At 36.5% G+C, this 16,679-nt stretch overlaps 1 protein-coding gene across 3 annotated transcripts in view; it reads right to left on the bottom strand.

Moving 5' to 3' along the window:
* The window catches only part of TRIQK (triple QxxK/R motif containing), a 90,554-nt gene extending 89,358 nt beyond the window's left edge, over positions 1-1,196 (bottom strand). For 2 of the 3 annotated variants that reach the window (XM_082675245.1, XM_082675244.1), the window contains exon 1: positions 1,118-1,196. The gene's annotated coding sequence lies outside the window, so the exon portion shown is untranslated. The remainder of the gene's footprint in view (positions 1-1,117) is intronic. The other variant, XM_082675246.1, reaches the window with a different exon arrangement.
* Positions 1,197-16,679: the final 15,483 nt, after the last annotated feature.

Below are 16,679 nucleotides of genomic sequence, written 5' to 3'. Positions count from 1 at the left end.
AAAACAGTTATGAGGGTTACTGCCCAAGGGCAAATATTTCCAAACTCTGCTACATTCCTGACTTTTAGGCCAGTCTTCTTCCCAGTGGTAACAAGTAGTACAAGCTTCCTTCTTGGGGATTTATACAGTAAACCTAGCAGAAGGAAGTAAAAGCAGACTCTTAGCTCCTTTGTATTTTCTCTCTGGAATGTTTGTTCTGCTGTAATCATTAAATATGGGACAGTGACGCAAAAGAGGGCTTTATAGGGTTAGTACCACCCTTCTCCATAATAGGGTCCGAAAGGGAGATCATATATTAGGGCATGTCCAATAATGAACTGCCTCAACTTCCTGAGAAGGTCATTGAGCTCAAACAGCAGCACCGATTAAAAAGAATTCCAGGTGGAAGAAATCAGATCTTCTATCTCCCTTTTCCTAGTCATCCACATGGACACCACGTGGGTTCAGGGATTCACCAAACACCAGGAAAAGACCCATCCCGCCCCACCATCCTGGCAATAAAGCCACCTCAGGCTGCCTGAAGCCCTTCTCTGCACATGTTTTGGTCTGCAGATACTTGTTCGTTTTAGAAGGGGAGGTGAGAAAAAATGTTGAGAAGAGTAACAAGAGAGAGGGAGGCCTGAGCGGGAACTATAGACGCAGAGATCAGGACAGTGAAATTAACAGACGCGAATTAACTGACAGCACACGGGAGCCAGCCCCTACCCTAGTGGAAGGCCTTGGGATGTGGGTGGGGCTACGGTTCTAGGGCCCAGCAGCCAGCGCCAGACACGCTGGCAGGGCGGGAACCGCGCGTTCCTTAGCAACCACGGCGGCCACGCCCACCCACCGCACTAATCCCGCGCCCGCCATCCCCACCCCCACCGCGATCTCCCTGCTCTCCGGGAAGGGTCCTTAAGTCATTACCGTACCTACTGGGTTTCCCGGGCTCTGGGTTCCTCCTCTTCCAGAGCCCCCCCTCCGCCCAGTCCGCCCAAGTGCCGCTCCCAGGGGCGGATCGAACGTCTCCTAAACGCATTGGGGGCCCACTAAGGAGGTGCGCCTGCTTTCAGTCCCCGACCCCGAGCTTCCCGGGCAGGGCCTCCCCAATCCCCTCGCCCTCGCGGGACACACACACCTTAGCTCAGCCAACGCAAGGGCCAACAAACTATGTGTCCGGCTGGAAATGTTGCTGTCCACGGTCCTGTCACTCAGAGGAGGGGGCGGGACGAGCCTGCTGCACACCCCTACTCCTAGAGGGCGGTACGGAAAAGAGGCGGGGCTCGACGGAAAGGGGCGGGAGTAGCCTAAACTTGCGCTCCGATTGGTCATTCTCTCTCCCGCCTCTGCGCGGGTCCTGGAAGGAAATGCGCGGAACCTGTGGCATTTCCTTTTGACGCGATTCCCAGGCTCTGATACCTGTCTCACAAAGTGACCGTGGAAACTGAAAATAAGGACTGCGACTTGTTTTTCAATATAAAGCACAGAAATACGTTATTTTGATTATTGAATTTTTCTCACGTAACACACATACACACATCCCCATCCACACTCTGGGGGGGCATCCCTGGATGGAAGAATGAACTGTCTGAAAACGATGTTGTTTGCAGATTCAAGCTTTTAACAGATTAATCAGTTTAGGAAAGGTGATTCCTGAAATCTGACCAACAACTAAGATTTGGAGATATGTCCAGGTACCCAGTCTTCACACCTACAAAATTGGAATGAAATATTGTTATTAGTTATTATTTGCAAAGCATCTGACAATTGAATGATTTATCTTATATAATCGTCAAAACACCCATTGTGAGATGTTATTATCCACAGCTTAAGAACAAAGAAACTGAGGCTGTGAGTGACGTTTATTCAGTCGTTCAACACATGAAAAAGTGCCTGCAGTCATTATTTTTATACTGTGATAAATTGAACTCAAATTTCTTTAAAAAAAATCATGTGACTTCCAATATAATTTTTCTTTTGCTGAAATATAAGTCACTTTTTCTAGGACAGCCCATCAAATCTTTCAAAACAAACGAACAAACAAAAGAAAACCTTGAGAAAGGAAATAGCATGCAAAAGAACTGGACAAGTATAAACAGACTAACTGGAAGATTCTCTGAAATCTCCCAAGATACCAGGGCCAGGAATTGAGTCTAAAAATCTACTTTTATTTTCTGTCCTTCTAAATCCTTTGTTGGTCTCCAGTTCCTCTTCCAGAAATAAAGGTAGAGTTAAATGAGACTAATATGAGTCTAAAAATGTACTTTTATTTTCTGTCCTTCTAAATCCTTTGTTGGTCTCCAGTTCCTCTTCCAGAAATAAAGGTAGAGTTAAATGAGACTAATACTCTTGACCAGATTTGCATGTGTGCAGCTTTAAAATAATAAAATCCTTTTTTGTTCTATATTATACCAATACCCAGAAGTGTTTGTCTTGTCAGATAAGGTAGTAAGAAAGAAAATAAAAACAAACAAACAAAAACAATGCCTCTGGATAAGTGCTTTGAGATTCAATTAAAATGGCCACTATACTATGATAAAATTGTTAGAATAAAAGAAACATATTCCAATTGCAAATGCTTTTATTCTCGTCCTGCTGAATTTCCAAATTCTTCTGAAAGTTTGCCAGCTATGAATACCTCCGTACAAAAAATTTCTTCATTTGTATGACTCATGATCCCGATTGTTACTTCAATCTTTTAAAAATATTTGGTTTTACACTAAAAAGTGCTCTGATTGTATATTAATAAGTACCTTATACAAATAAATACTGTAAGAGTTAAATAAAAATGGTGAATTATTTATTTGAATCCTTTTTCAATTGCATATTCAAATAAGTACAGCAAATGTGTTTGAATATTCTCACATATATAAGAAATTATACATTTAAATAAATGTATTGTATGCATGTAAATGTGTAATCATTGAAATAAACACAGCTGTATACTCCCCATATGTATAACTCCAGATGTTTGAAGCATATATTCAAATTTCTGGAACTCTACACCTTGATATCTATTTAAACATCTCGTAGAAAATAGTGTGTTACACATACACAGGAATAAATTTTCAAACTGTATCCACAGTGAGGAAATAAGGTTAGAACAGTGGGTAATGAGTCTCTGCCAATGAATTTCTTATCTTGAACATATCCTTATGAGATAGCTTTTCCTTGCAAATTGTCTGCAAGTAGTTTACTGATCTATAAGGTGGGCACTAGCGAACTTACCTTCCATGAATATGGCTATTGCAAAGTAGTTTTGCAAGCATCTTTTAAAATAATTAAACTCCAAAAAATCATGTTTCAAATTAACTTTTAATACTTTACACTTTTGGTGTGGGAGAGTCTCATGTTATCCAGGCCTCAATTATTTATTTTTCAACTCACGCTTGTTCTCCAATACTTGGAACATGTATAATTTAAAATTCCCTCCTAGGCACAAATATATATTAGAAGAAATTATGAGGAATACACTAACCAAATATCAAATAAAATATATCTAGGGACATTGAACAAGAAATAAATGGCTTTACATAAAATTAAACATCCAGATACATGTTATGAATATGCCTATTTCTTTATTATATAGTGGCAGATATGTCATTTAGTTAAATTTGTGGTAAGTTGAATTGTAAACTAGAATCTAATAATTATATGTGCCATCATCTTTAGTCTAGATAAATGTGCATATAGATTGAAATTTGGGAGAATCATTTTGGATCAATTTGCAGAAATTATAATCCTGTCAAAATGTATGAAATTCATTGAATATATTAAAATAAGAAATAGCATATCAAATTACTTAATCTTGTTAAGCAGTCTTTTGCCTTAGATTTTAAAAGTTGAATTATCCAAATTTGCTTTCTCAGTAGCTGGAATCGGCTACTTACTAGGTCAAACACACATATTATTATTTCTGTGGGATTGTCCTAGAACAACATCAGGGAGGTGTTTAGGGTGAATTTTGTTTAAAAATTTAAACGAATGATTTTTCATGTAAGTTCATTTAAAAACTCTGTGATCCTCTAAGTCCGTACTTGAAAGTCTTGGTTTTAATCTATTGTACTATATTTAAATCACTTAACAAAACCTGGAAAATGGGTATGTTTTCTTAAAGAAAGCCTTCCTTTTCAAAACTCAGAAAATTAATAAACTTTAAAAAAACATTTTTATTGATTTCTATATTTGAAATTACAGTTATAGAGCACATATATAGAATGAACTCCATGAAGAGAACTGACATGTTATTAAACACATATTTCAGTGTTTGTTTGCTTTTTGAATAATTGAATGCAATATTGTCTCTGAAATCTAGAAGAAAATTATCTCAAAAAATTCTTCAGATGATTAATAGTGAGAACATATATAGAGAATTATTTTATGTACACAGAAGAAATATGGACCATATATTACAAATATTTTGAGGATATAATTTCAAATGTAGAGTTGCCAGCTATTTCTTTAATCATCAAATGGCATGCATAAAAAGCATAACTTGTAGTGAGCTGAAAATGTTCACATTTACTTCTTTTTTTCTGCTTATTGAGCATTTAACCCAAAATGTCAATGACATATTTCACAAACATTTCTCAAATCAGGATGCAGTTCATAAATAATTCCCTGATAGCATTTTCTCCTTCTTAGTGGTACACATAATATTGATAATATGCTCCCCTTGTGTATTACTTCCTCAGTTTCTCCAACTCAAATGTCCCCTAACCATGCTTTACTGGTTCCTTTGTTAATAGTCATTCATCACTTTTTAGTATAATTTATACATAATTTACTTATATATTATGTAAATTGTTTATTATCTTTCTTCACCTCAGAATGTAAGTTGCTTGAGAGTAGAGATCTATTCTGTCAGTTTTATTAATTGACGTATCCCAGGTGCCTAACACCTAATAGGTACACAAGAAAAGTTTTAATTAAATTAATTGCTGTCATCGATTTGTTTTAATTCCTTATACTATTCTAACTCATGAATATGCCACAATTCCTATATCTATTGTCCTGTGATAGTGCTTTAGGGCTGTTTTTAGGTTTGTTCTATAACAGGGTGCTTATAAATATTTTTATATGATTTTCCTGGTGAAGATTCGCAAGAATTTCTCTTTGGCTTATAACCTAGAGTAAAATCACAGATTTCTAGAGCATGTGCACATTCTAAATGAAAATATAATACCAAAGTGTTTTTTCAAGGTGCTGTACTATTTTGCTCTCCTAACAGAAGTATTTCTGAGATTCAAATGTATTTCTTTTCAGAAAGCCAAATTTTGTCTTTGTTAATTTTCTCTAATGTCTGTTTAATATTTCATTGATTTCTGCTCTTTGTTATTTCTTTTTTTCTATTTAACTTTCTTATTTGTCTATGTCTTTAAGATGGAAACTAAAAAAAAATTGATTTAAACTTTTATTCTTTAATAATATAAGCATTTAAATCTAGAAAATTACCTCTAAGAACTGCTTTATTAATATCCCATAAATTTTAGTATGTTGTGTTTTAACTAGAAGTCATTTGAAATTATTTTAAAATTTCCCTGTGAGTTTTTCTTTTATCATTGTTATTTGTTTAGAATTCTGTTGTTTAGTTTTCAAGTATTTGGGTGTCTTATAAATATCTTATTGTTACTGACTTTTAATTTCATTACAATTTGTTAGACAACATACTCTATAAGATTTCAAACTTTTGAAAATTATTGAGACTCATTTTATAGCCCAGCATATGGTTTATCTCAATGATTGCTCTCAGTGTACTAGAAAAGAATGTGTATTCTGCAACTGTTAAATGTAGTGTTCTACAATTCTAGGATTAATAGTATGCATACTTAAATAATTGCTAAGATTCATCAATATTATATCCATTAATATTACATATTTAGGAGGGATCCCCCTATGCTCTTCTTTCATACTACCCTCAGTTTTCTCCCCAACTCCAGTATTCCAGAGCTGGAGTTCACAGTTTCACATTTCACACACAGTACTTCACACCTCCTGTTCATATATGATACTTCACAAATGTATAAACCTTGTAAGAGTGTAATTCTATTTTTCACACTCCCACTCTATCTTTTGTATTATTGTTGTCATGTATGTTTCTTTTAAATGCATTGTAAAACCTCAACTTAAAATTTTTACTCTAATATTTACCATTTCTGGTGTTTTGTTCTTTCCTACATCTCCAATGGAACCAATTCCCTTCATATTGCAGAATTAGCAACACCAAGTGTGTTGGTGATACTTTCTCTCAGCTTTATTTATCTGAAAAGGTCTTTCTTCCCTCTCTTTTTTGATGGTTATTTAGAATTCTGGATCGTCTTGCCTCCATGTTTCTGATGTGAGGTTTGCCATTATTTACCTAACTAGTCCTCTGTTGCAATCTATCTTTTTTTTTCCACCTCACACTGCTTTCCACGTGTTACCTTTGGTTTTCAGCAGTGTGACTATCACATATCTAGGTGTGTAGGTGTACTTCTCTTTGTATTTACCCTACTTTGATTTTGCTGAACTTCTTGGATTTATAAGCCAATACTTTATATCACTTGGAAAGCTTTGGATATATTTTCTAAATAATTTTTCTGGCCCATCATAAGTGATCTTTCATTGTGGGATTCCAGTTATATGGTGATAATTGTGTCACCCTAAATCCCTGAGGCTCTGTTAGTTTCCAAGCTCTTATCCTCTGTTCTTCAGATTGGATTCCCACTTCAGCTGTCTTTATTCTGCCCTGAAGCTTATTCAGTAATTTTTAAAAGTCATTTACTGTAGAATCACTAAATTTCCATTTAAGTGTTATATTTCTATTTCACTACTGAGATTCCTTGACTCTTCACTCATTGTGACCATATTTCCCATTAAGCCCTTGAACATATTTATAATAGCTGTTTTAAACACTTCACCTTGAAATTAAACATTTCTGCCTTCTCAACAACTATTTCTATTGACTGCTATTTTTCTTTGCTGTTGGTCATATTTTCCTGTTTCTTTGCAGATATGGTAACCTTTCATTGTGTATTGGATGCTGTGGGTGATATGCTGTAAGGACACTGAATTCTGTTATATTCCTCTGAAAAGTGTTGTTGTTGTTTTTTTTCTTGCAGTCAGTTCAATATATCCAATCAACTTGCATTTATGTAGGCTTGGCTCTATACTCTGTTACAGTGGATCAGTGAAAATTCCAAAATGTTTTCCAAGACCCTCTACATTGACTGTCTTCAAATTCCCTCCTGTTCTTGTCCAGGCTTGATTTTGAGCTTTGTTAGTATAGGTCTCCAGTAAGCCTTAGTGGTCATTGCACCTAAGCTATGGCCTTTCTGGTGTCTCAGTTTTATCCCTGAGTGTTTCTGAGGTTTCCTCACTCTACTTGGATGGGAATTTCATTTCCCATTTCTGGCCAACCTCTAATATCTTTATTACTCTCTCAATCTCACAACAGCTAGTCTTTAGTAAGCCTTGTAAAGGTTTTCATGGTATAGGCACAGCCTAATCCTTGAGTAAGGACTTATAGGGAACCCCCAACGAGACTTTTGGTTCCTGCCTTATGTGCATCTTTCTTCTTTCCCGCCTGCCCTGCAGTTTCCAGCTAATCTGACAGCCCCAAATTCTGAAATCTGTCTCCACAGGCAACTGGAACTGATGTGCTTTGCTTGTTTTCCAGCTTTGTAAGCTGTAATCAGGAAATTGACTTCAGACAGAGAGCTGCAGTGAACATGGGACTTTATATCATGTTTTTTACTTCTCTCAGGGATGACAGCTATATGCTGACTCATGCCCAAGGCCTGAAATCTTGCCTCACATAACTTGTCCAGTTATTTAAGTAGAAAGGCTAGTCTGTTACTAACTACTCTTCCATGGTTTAAGGCAGAAGTCTACATTGACATTTGTATTTTAATTCTGTATCTTGCAATTCTGCTAAACTTCTTTTTAAATTATCTGTATTGTATTTTTTTCTACATAATTATGCCACCAGTAAATAATGACTATTTTATTTTTCTTTTTAAAATAATTTTTATGTCTTTTTCATGCTAAAATGTTAAATAGAAGTGATGATGGAAGGCATTCTTACATATTCTGTATTCTCAAAGGGAAAGCTTTAAATATTTTATCACTGAATGTTTGTTGGGTGTAATTTTTTTAATATTCTTTATTAGGTTAAGGAAGTTCCCTTTTATATCTAGATTTCAAAGACTTTTTTTTAACAAAATCACAAGTGGATGTTAGTTTTATCAAATCTTTTTCTGCGCATTTTGAAATGATCATAAAGATTTGCAAATTTTCCTATTGGTGTTATGGCTTAAATTAATACTTTTCAATGTTGAATTTAACCCCAGTGGCTCCCCCACCATCCTACCAGGTATAGCTGAAGCCCTGACTGGTGGCCAAGGTGAACAGCTGCCAGTACACAGGGCTTCAGTGGGTCATTGGAAACCAGAAACTTTCTACATCTTTTGGCATCATGTTACATGGGATAACAAAACCAGGAGGGTAAAAACACTACCTCTGTACCTGGGCAAGGTATCAGGGAAGTGAACAGAAAAAGAGGCAATAAGGCCAATCCCACCAAGTGGAAGGCCAACCAGTGCTCAGCCCTTAACATAAACCAAGACTTTCACTCAATCTTTACTGAGTTCCTGGATGTATCACTCAGGGCCAGATTTATGGCATGAGAACTGTGCAGGCACACAGAACCTGCAGAAGGGCCTCCTGTTTGGTTAATGCTGTCCTATTCCCTTCATGAAATTCTTAATAATAATTTTATCTTTGAACTTGTCCTTTGTTAAGGAAGTTGAATTGGATACAGGAGCATGTGCGTGAGCAGAGGAGATAAGCACAGTATGTTTGGCACCATTCCTGGGCATCCCATGTGCATACAGAGTTCTGGATGCCCCAGGAGCACAGAATTCTGTTGGATTCCAGATGTGTGGTAGTTCAGCAACGCCAAAAATACAAGTAAGACAGACAGAAGGCACTGCTTCTTCCTACAGAAGCTGAGAGGGAAACAAAAAAGTCTTTGGTTTTGGGGTTCTATCCTCCTTTGAATCTACCTCTACTGGGCTATTACTAGCAAGCCTAACTCTTACAGACATCCACCCTCCATTGTATGTACCCCTTCCCCAGTCAGCACCAGTGAGCATGAAAGGAACTCCCACAAAGAAGGATACCTGGTGTATAAGGTATGTTACCCGGGTGGCCTGCTCCTATGGCCACCTCAGTTTCTGCTGGTAAGAAATGAGTGATAGCATATCATTTCACATACAGTAAAAGAGCCTTAAAACTGTGTACTTCCATTTATTCAGCCTTTGTGATACGGTTATCATACATTTTATTTCTTCATTTGTTATGGCCTTGATAATACATGTTATTATTTTTCCTTTAACAATTTAATTTTCCTTCAGAAACGTTTTAAAAATAAGCAGAGGTTTTTTTTTATATTCACCCATATATTTATCATTTGCAGTGTTCTTTATTTCTTTGTGTAGATGCATGTTTCCATCTGGTATTATTTTCTTTCTGCTTGAAGGACTTCCCTGAACATAACTCATGGTGCTAATGATGAATTATTTTACCTTTTGTATGCCTGAATAAGTCTCTATTTTGCCTTCATTTTTGAAAGATATTGTTGCTGGGTATAGAATTCCAGGTTCGCATTTTTCATTTCAGTATTTTAAATGTTACTCCACATTCTTCTGCCTTGCATTGATTGCAAAAAGAAGTTTTCTATCTGCAATCATCTTATATTTGTTCTTCTTTAAGTAATGATTCTTTTTTCTTTGGCTGTTTTTTAAAAATTTCCCTTTAGCAGTTACTTTAAGAAATTTGATTGTATGTCATGGTATAGACTTCTTCATGTTGCTTCTGTTTGAAGTGTGTTGAGCTTCTTGGATTCTTGGTTTTATAATTTTCATCAGATTTGTAAAATTGTCAGTCACTATTGCTCCAAATATTTTTTCTATTCCTTACTCTTCTGTCTCCTTCAAGTACGCCAGACACATACATTGGACTACTTGATCTGTTAGTATGTTTTAATATTTTTTTCTCTATATATATAATTTTGGATAGTTTTTATTGTTTTAGGATAGTTTTATTGTTTATTGCTTTATATTTCAAGTTCATTTATATCTTCTGATGTTAATCCCACCCAGTGTATATTTTTAATATCAGATATTTTATGGAGCTAGAAATTCAATTTGATACTTTTTTGATACCATTCATCACTTTTCTTAATATATTCATCCTTCCCGCTACCTTATTGCACATTTGGAAGATAATTATATTAACTGTTTTATTATCCTTGTCTACTAATTCTATCATCTGTCACTTCTGAGTCTGTTACTATTGATTGAATATTTCTTTTCATTATATGGGTGATTTCTTTGCACATCTGGCAATTTTTTTATTGAATGCCAGATATTTTGAACTTTACCTTGCTGGATGCTAGATATTTTTATGTTCCTAAAATATACCTGAGGATTTTTTTTGTGGAAAGCAGGTGTTACTAGACACAATTTAATCCTTTTCAGTGTTGTTTTAAGTTTTGTAGGAAGAAGCAGAGGAGAATTTGGTCTATTAATATTTCTCCACCACTGACCAAATACACTTTTGTTTATTCTAACCCTTTGAATTATGATGTTACTACTATTGAATTACTACTTTGGCTGGTAAGGACACAAACTTTTCCTGACCCTGTGTTAACCCTGCAGATTTTTCTTTCTGTTTCTTCCAAATAGTACTTTTTAAAAATTCAGGTAGTTTCCTGACACTGATTCACTGATCAGTATTCAGTTGAAATTCAAGAAGTAATTGCTTTATCTATGCAGAGCTCTCACTCTATAGGACTCTCCTCTCTGCTATTTGACCCTGTGAACTGCAGCTGCCTTGGCCTCACCAGTTCTCAACTTCATTATCTCAACTGAGCAACACCACCAGGCTCCACCTAGGTGTCTTCTCCCTGAACTATGGGCTGGAAACACTATCCAGGGTGCAAGTAAGGCAGTAATAGCCCTCAGTTAATATTTTTTTTCTCCCTCAGAAATGACTGTCCTGTTGCATAATGCCCAGTGTTTAAAACCATTATTTGAAACCAGGAAGAAATAGAAAACATAAACAGACCAATCACAAGCACTGAAATTGAAACTGTGATTAAAAATCTTCCAACAAAAAAAAGCCCAGGACCAGATGGTTTCAAAGGTGAATTCTATCAAACATTTAGAGAAGAGCTAACACCTATTTTTCTCAAACTCTTCCAAAATATAGCAGAGGGAAGAACACTCCCAAACTCATTCTACAAGGCCACCATCAACCTGATACAAAACCCAGAAAAAGATGTCACAAAGAAAGAAAACTACAGGCCAATGTCACTGATGAACATAGATGCAAAAATCCTCAACAAAATACCAGCAAACAGAATCCAACAGCACATTAAAAGGATCATACACCATGATCAAGTGGGGTTTATTCCAGGAATGCAAGGATTCCTCAATATATGCAAATCAATCAACGTGATACACCATATTAACAAATTGAAGGAGAAAAACCATATGATCATCTCAAGAGATGCGGAGAAAGCTTTTGACAAAATTCAACACTAATTTATGATAAAAACCCTGCAGAAAGTAGGCATAGAGGGAACTTTCCTCAACATAATAAAGGTCATATATGACAAACCCACAGACAACATCGTCCTCAATGGTGAAAAACAGAAACCATTTCCACTAAGATCAGGAAAAAGACAAGACTGCCCACTCTCACCACTATTATTCAACATAGTTTTGGAAGTTTAGGCCACAGCAATCAGAGAAGAAAAATAAATAAAAGGAATCCAAATCGGAAAAGAAGAAGTAAAGCTGTCACTGTTTGCAGATGACATGATACTATACACAGAGAATCCTAAAGATGCTACCAGAAAACTACTAAAGCTAATCCATGAATTTGGTAAAGTAGCAGGATACAAAATTAATGCACAGAAATCTCTGGCATTCCTATACATTAATGATGAAAAATCAGAAAGTGAAATTAGGAAAATACTCCCATTTACCATTGCAACAAAAAGAATAAAATATCTAGGAATAATCCTACCTAAGGAGACAAAAGACCTCTATGCAGAAAATTATAAGACACTGATGAAAGAAATTAAAGATGATTCAAATAGATGGAGAGATATACCATGTTCTTGGATTGGAAGAATCAACACTGTGAAAATGACTCTACTACCCAAAACAATCTACAGATTCAATGCAATCCCTATCAAACTACCACTGGCATTTTTCACAGAACTAGAACAAAAAAAATTCACAATTTGTATGGAAACACAAAAGACCCCGAATAGCCAAAGCAATCTTGAGAATGAAAAATGGAGCTGGAGGAATCAGGCTCCCTGACTTCAGATTATACTACAAAGCTACAGTAATCAAGACAGTATGGTACTGGCACAAAAACAGAAATATAGATCAATGGAACAGCATAGAAAGCCCAGAGATAAACTCATGTGTATATGGTCACCTTATCTTTGATAAAGGAGGCAAGAATATACAGTGGAGAAAAGACAGCCTCTTCAATAAGTGGTGCTGAGTAAACTGGACAGGTACATGTAAAAGTACGAAATTAAAACACTCCCTAACACCATACACAAAAATAAACTCAAAATGGATTAAAGACCTAAATGTAAGGCCAGACACTCTCAAACTCTTAGAGGAAAACGTAGGCAGAACACTCTATGACATAAATCACAGCAATATCCTTTTTTTTTTTTTTTTTTCACAGCAATATCCTTTTTGACCCACCTCCTAGAGAAATGGAAATAGAAACAAAAATTAAAAAATAAGACCTAATGAAACTTAAAACCTTTTTCACGGCAAAGGAAACCATAAACAAGACCAGAAGACAACCCTCAGAATGGGAGAAAATATTTGCAAATGAAACAACTGACAAAGGATTAATCTCCAAAATTTACAAGCAGCTCATGCAGCTCAATAACAAAAAAACAAACAACCTAATCCAAAAATGGGCAGAAGACCTAAATAGACATTACTCCAAAGAAGATATACAGACTGCCAACAAACACATGAAAGAATGCCCAACATTATTAATCATTAGAGAAATGCAAATCAAAACTACGATGAGGTATCATCTCACACTGGTCAGAATGACCACCATCAAAAAATCTAGAAGCAATAAATGCTGGAGAGGGTGTGGAGAAAAGGGAACACTCTTACACTGTTGGTGGGAATGTAAATTGATACAGCCACTATGAAGAACAGTATGGAGTTTCCTTAAAAAACTACAAATAGAACTACCATATGACCAGCAATCCCACTACTGGGCATATATCCTGAGAGAACCATAATTCAAAAAGAGTCATGTACCAAAATGTTCATTGCAGCTCTATTTACAATAGCCAGGACATGGAAGCAACCTATGTGTCCATTATAGGGTGAATGGATAAAGAAGGTGTGGCACATATATACAATGGAATATTACTCAGCCATAAAAAGAAACGAAATTGAGTTATTTGTACTGAGGTGGATGGGCCTAGATCTGTCATACAGAGTGAAGTAAGTCAAAAAGAGAAAAACAAATACCGTATGCTAACACATATATATGGAATCTAAGAAAAAAAAAAAAAAGTCATGAAGAACCTAGGAGTGAGACGGGAAGAAAGACACAGACCTACTAGAGAATGGACTTGAGGATATGGGGAGGGGGAAGAGTAACCTGTGACAAAGTGAGAGAGTGGCATGGACATATATACACTACTAAACGTAAAATAGATAGCTAGTGGGAAGCAGCCACATAGCACAGGGAGATCAGCTCGGTGGTTTGTGACCACCTAGAGGGGTGGAATAGGGAGGGTGGGAGGCAGGGAGATGCAAGAGGGAAGAGATATGGGAACATATGTATATGTATAACTGATTCACTTTGTTATAAAGCAGAAACTAACACACCATTGTAAAGCAATTATACTCCAATAAAGATGTTAAAAAAAAAGAAAACATTATTTGAGATGTCCAATTTTTGGTGAGAAAAAGGCCACCTCCCGGAGGGCTCACACCAATGAGTACTCCCCAAAACTACCACCACCAGTGTCTTTGTTCTCACAATGAGGCACAGCTGCCCCCCCACCTCCACTGGAGACCTTCCAATACTAGCAGGTAGGTCTGACCCAGGATCTTATGAGGTCACCGCTTTTTCCCCTGGGTCCTGGTGTGCCTGAGACTTTGTATGCACCCTCCAAGAGTGGAGTCTCTGTTTCCCCCAGTCCTTTGGAATTCCTGCTATAAAACCCCACTGGCCTTCAAAGCCAGATGGTCTGGGGACTCCTTCTCCCAATGCCAGACCCCCGGGCTGGGGATTCTGACCTGGGGCTCAGAACTTTCACTCCTGTAAGAGAACCTCTGTGATATCGTTATTTTCCAGTTTGTTGGTCACCCACCTGGCAGGTATAGGATTTGATTTTATCATGATTGCACCCGTTCTACCACCTCGTTGTGACATCTTCTTTGTCTTTGGATGTAGAATATCTTTTCTGTAGGTTCCAGCATTTTTTTGCTGATGGTTGTTCAGCAGTTTGCTGTGATTTTGGTGTTTTTGTGAGGGGGGTAAGCTCAAGAGTTTCTATTCCACCAAGTTTGTAGTTGTTTTAGGTGAAGGTTAGATCTGATCTTTATTACTTAATCATAGCTGGGAACAGAAGTTTTGTGCTACTCCATTTTATTTGAAAATTAATTATCAGAATTTTTGGGTGTAGGAGGAAGGAGTATTATTCCAGAGAGGATTTGTATTACCACTGTAAGCACTTTAGGTCAGTAAGGATGTAGAATAATTTAAAACTTAATTGAAGCATAAGAGTCTCAACTTTTGACTGCAAATATATTCAAAGTCCACCTTGTGGGTACAACTTCCCAGGGATTTGTTTTATTTTTTCCTTTCTCTGCTCAGAGTCGGGACTACCATAGTCCTTTGAGGATAGAGGCATGCGTATATTTACTTTTGCTTCCTCCTTGCATCGACGTTCCCATCTCAGGGTTTGAGAGTTTCTTATTAGATTTCCTACCTTGGGTGCTCCCTGACTCATGAAGGCTGTGAAAACCACTGAAGTTTCCAGCTTCTGCATACACATTCAGGGCAAAAGCAGTTTCTGTATTCCTGCCACTTGCTGAAATACAGCTGTTTCAATTAACTGTTATTATAAAACACACCACCAAAAATCTAGTGATATAAAACAATAGTAATTTTATTATGATCAAAAATTCTATGGGTCAGGAATTTGGACAGGACTCAACAGGAAGTGCTTGACTGTTCCACAATGTCTGGGGTCTCAGCAGGGAAACCTAAACTCCTGGGGAATGACTCAAATGGCTGGCTATTGGAATCAATCATCTTTAAGCTCCTCTATACAAATGTCTGCTACCTGGGTTAGGATGTTTTGAAAGCTGGATTGCACTTAGCTGGGACTATTGACAAGAGGACCTGTACATAGCATTTCAGTGGCTTGGAATTCTCACCTTGCAGATCTGTGAGATGGAAAATATTATTGTGTCCATCTTTGGAAAATACAACTTTCCATACCCTCTATTACATTTGTGATTGAAAAATGCTTTTGTTTCATTAGGTCTTTGGAGATATGTCTATATCTATCTATATCTATGTCTATATCTATATCCAGTCTTCAGCATTTTTATTTGTTTTCAGCATGAAGAATTCCAGAGGTCGATCGGGATATTTAGGTTCAATAAAATATCACTAGATATGGAACTCTCAACTTTCATATATATTTGAGAATCATTTTTTCAAGTTCCACAAAAATATTATCCATTTTTTGGTGGGTATTTCACTGATATTCATTACAGGCATATTTTGGATATACTGTGGGTTTGGTTGCAGAATGCCACAATGTAGTGAGTATCACAGTAAAGTGAGTCACACAAATTTTTGGTTTCTCAGTGGATAAAAAGTTATGTTTACACTACAGTTTCTTAAGTGTGCAATAGCATTATGTCTAAAAAAACAATATGCATACCTTAATTTAAAAATACTTTATTGTTAAAAAACTCTAGCCATCATGTGAGCCTTCAGTGAGTCATATTGTTTTTGTTGATGGAGGGTCTGTCTTGATGTTGATGGCTGCTGACTGATCAAGATGGTGGTTGGTGAAGGCTGGTGTGGCTCTAGCAATTTTTTTAAACAAGACAATAATAAAGTTGGCTGCACTGATTGACTCTTCCTTTCATGGATGATTTCCCTGTAATATGCAATGCTTTTTGATAGCATTTTACCCACAGAAGAACCTCTTTCAAAACTGGAGGCTTAACCTCTTGAATCCTGCCCCTGCTTATCAATTAAGTTTATGTAATGTTCTAAATCCTTTGTTGTCATTTCAACAGTGTTCACATCTTCACCAAGGATAGATTTCATCCTAAGAAACCACTTTCTTTGCTCATCCATAAGAAGCAACTCCTCGTTCATTAAAGTTTTATCATGAGATTACAGCATTTCAGTCACATCTTCAGGCTCCACTTCTAATTCTGCTTCTCTTGCTATTTCCATCACATCTGCAGTTACATTAGTAACATCAAAGATCACTGATCACAGATCATCATAGCAAATATAATAATAATAAAGTTTGAAATATTGCAAGAATTACCAATGTGACTCAGGGACATGAGATGAGCAAGTGCTGTTGGAAAAATGGTGCCAGTAGACTT

This window comes from Grampus griseus (genome assembly GCF_964374135.1).
Source record: "Grampus griseus genome assembly, chromosome: 17".
In the NCBI taxonomy this organism is placed as follows: Eukaryota; Metazoa; Chordata; class Mammalia; order Artiodactyla; family Delphinidae; genus Grampus; species Grampus griseus.
This window is presented reverse-complemented; position numbering and strand designations above follow the sequence as displayed.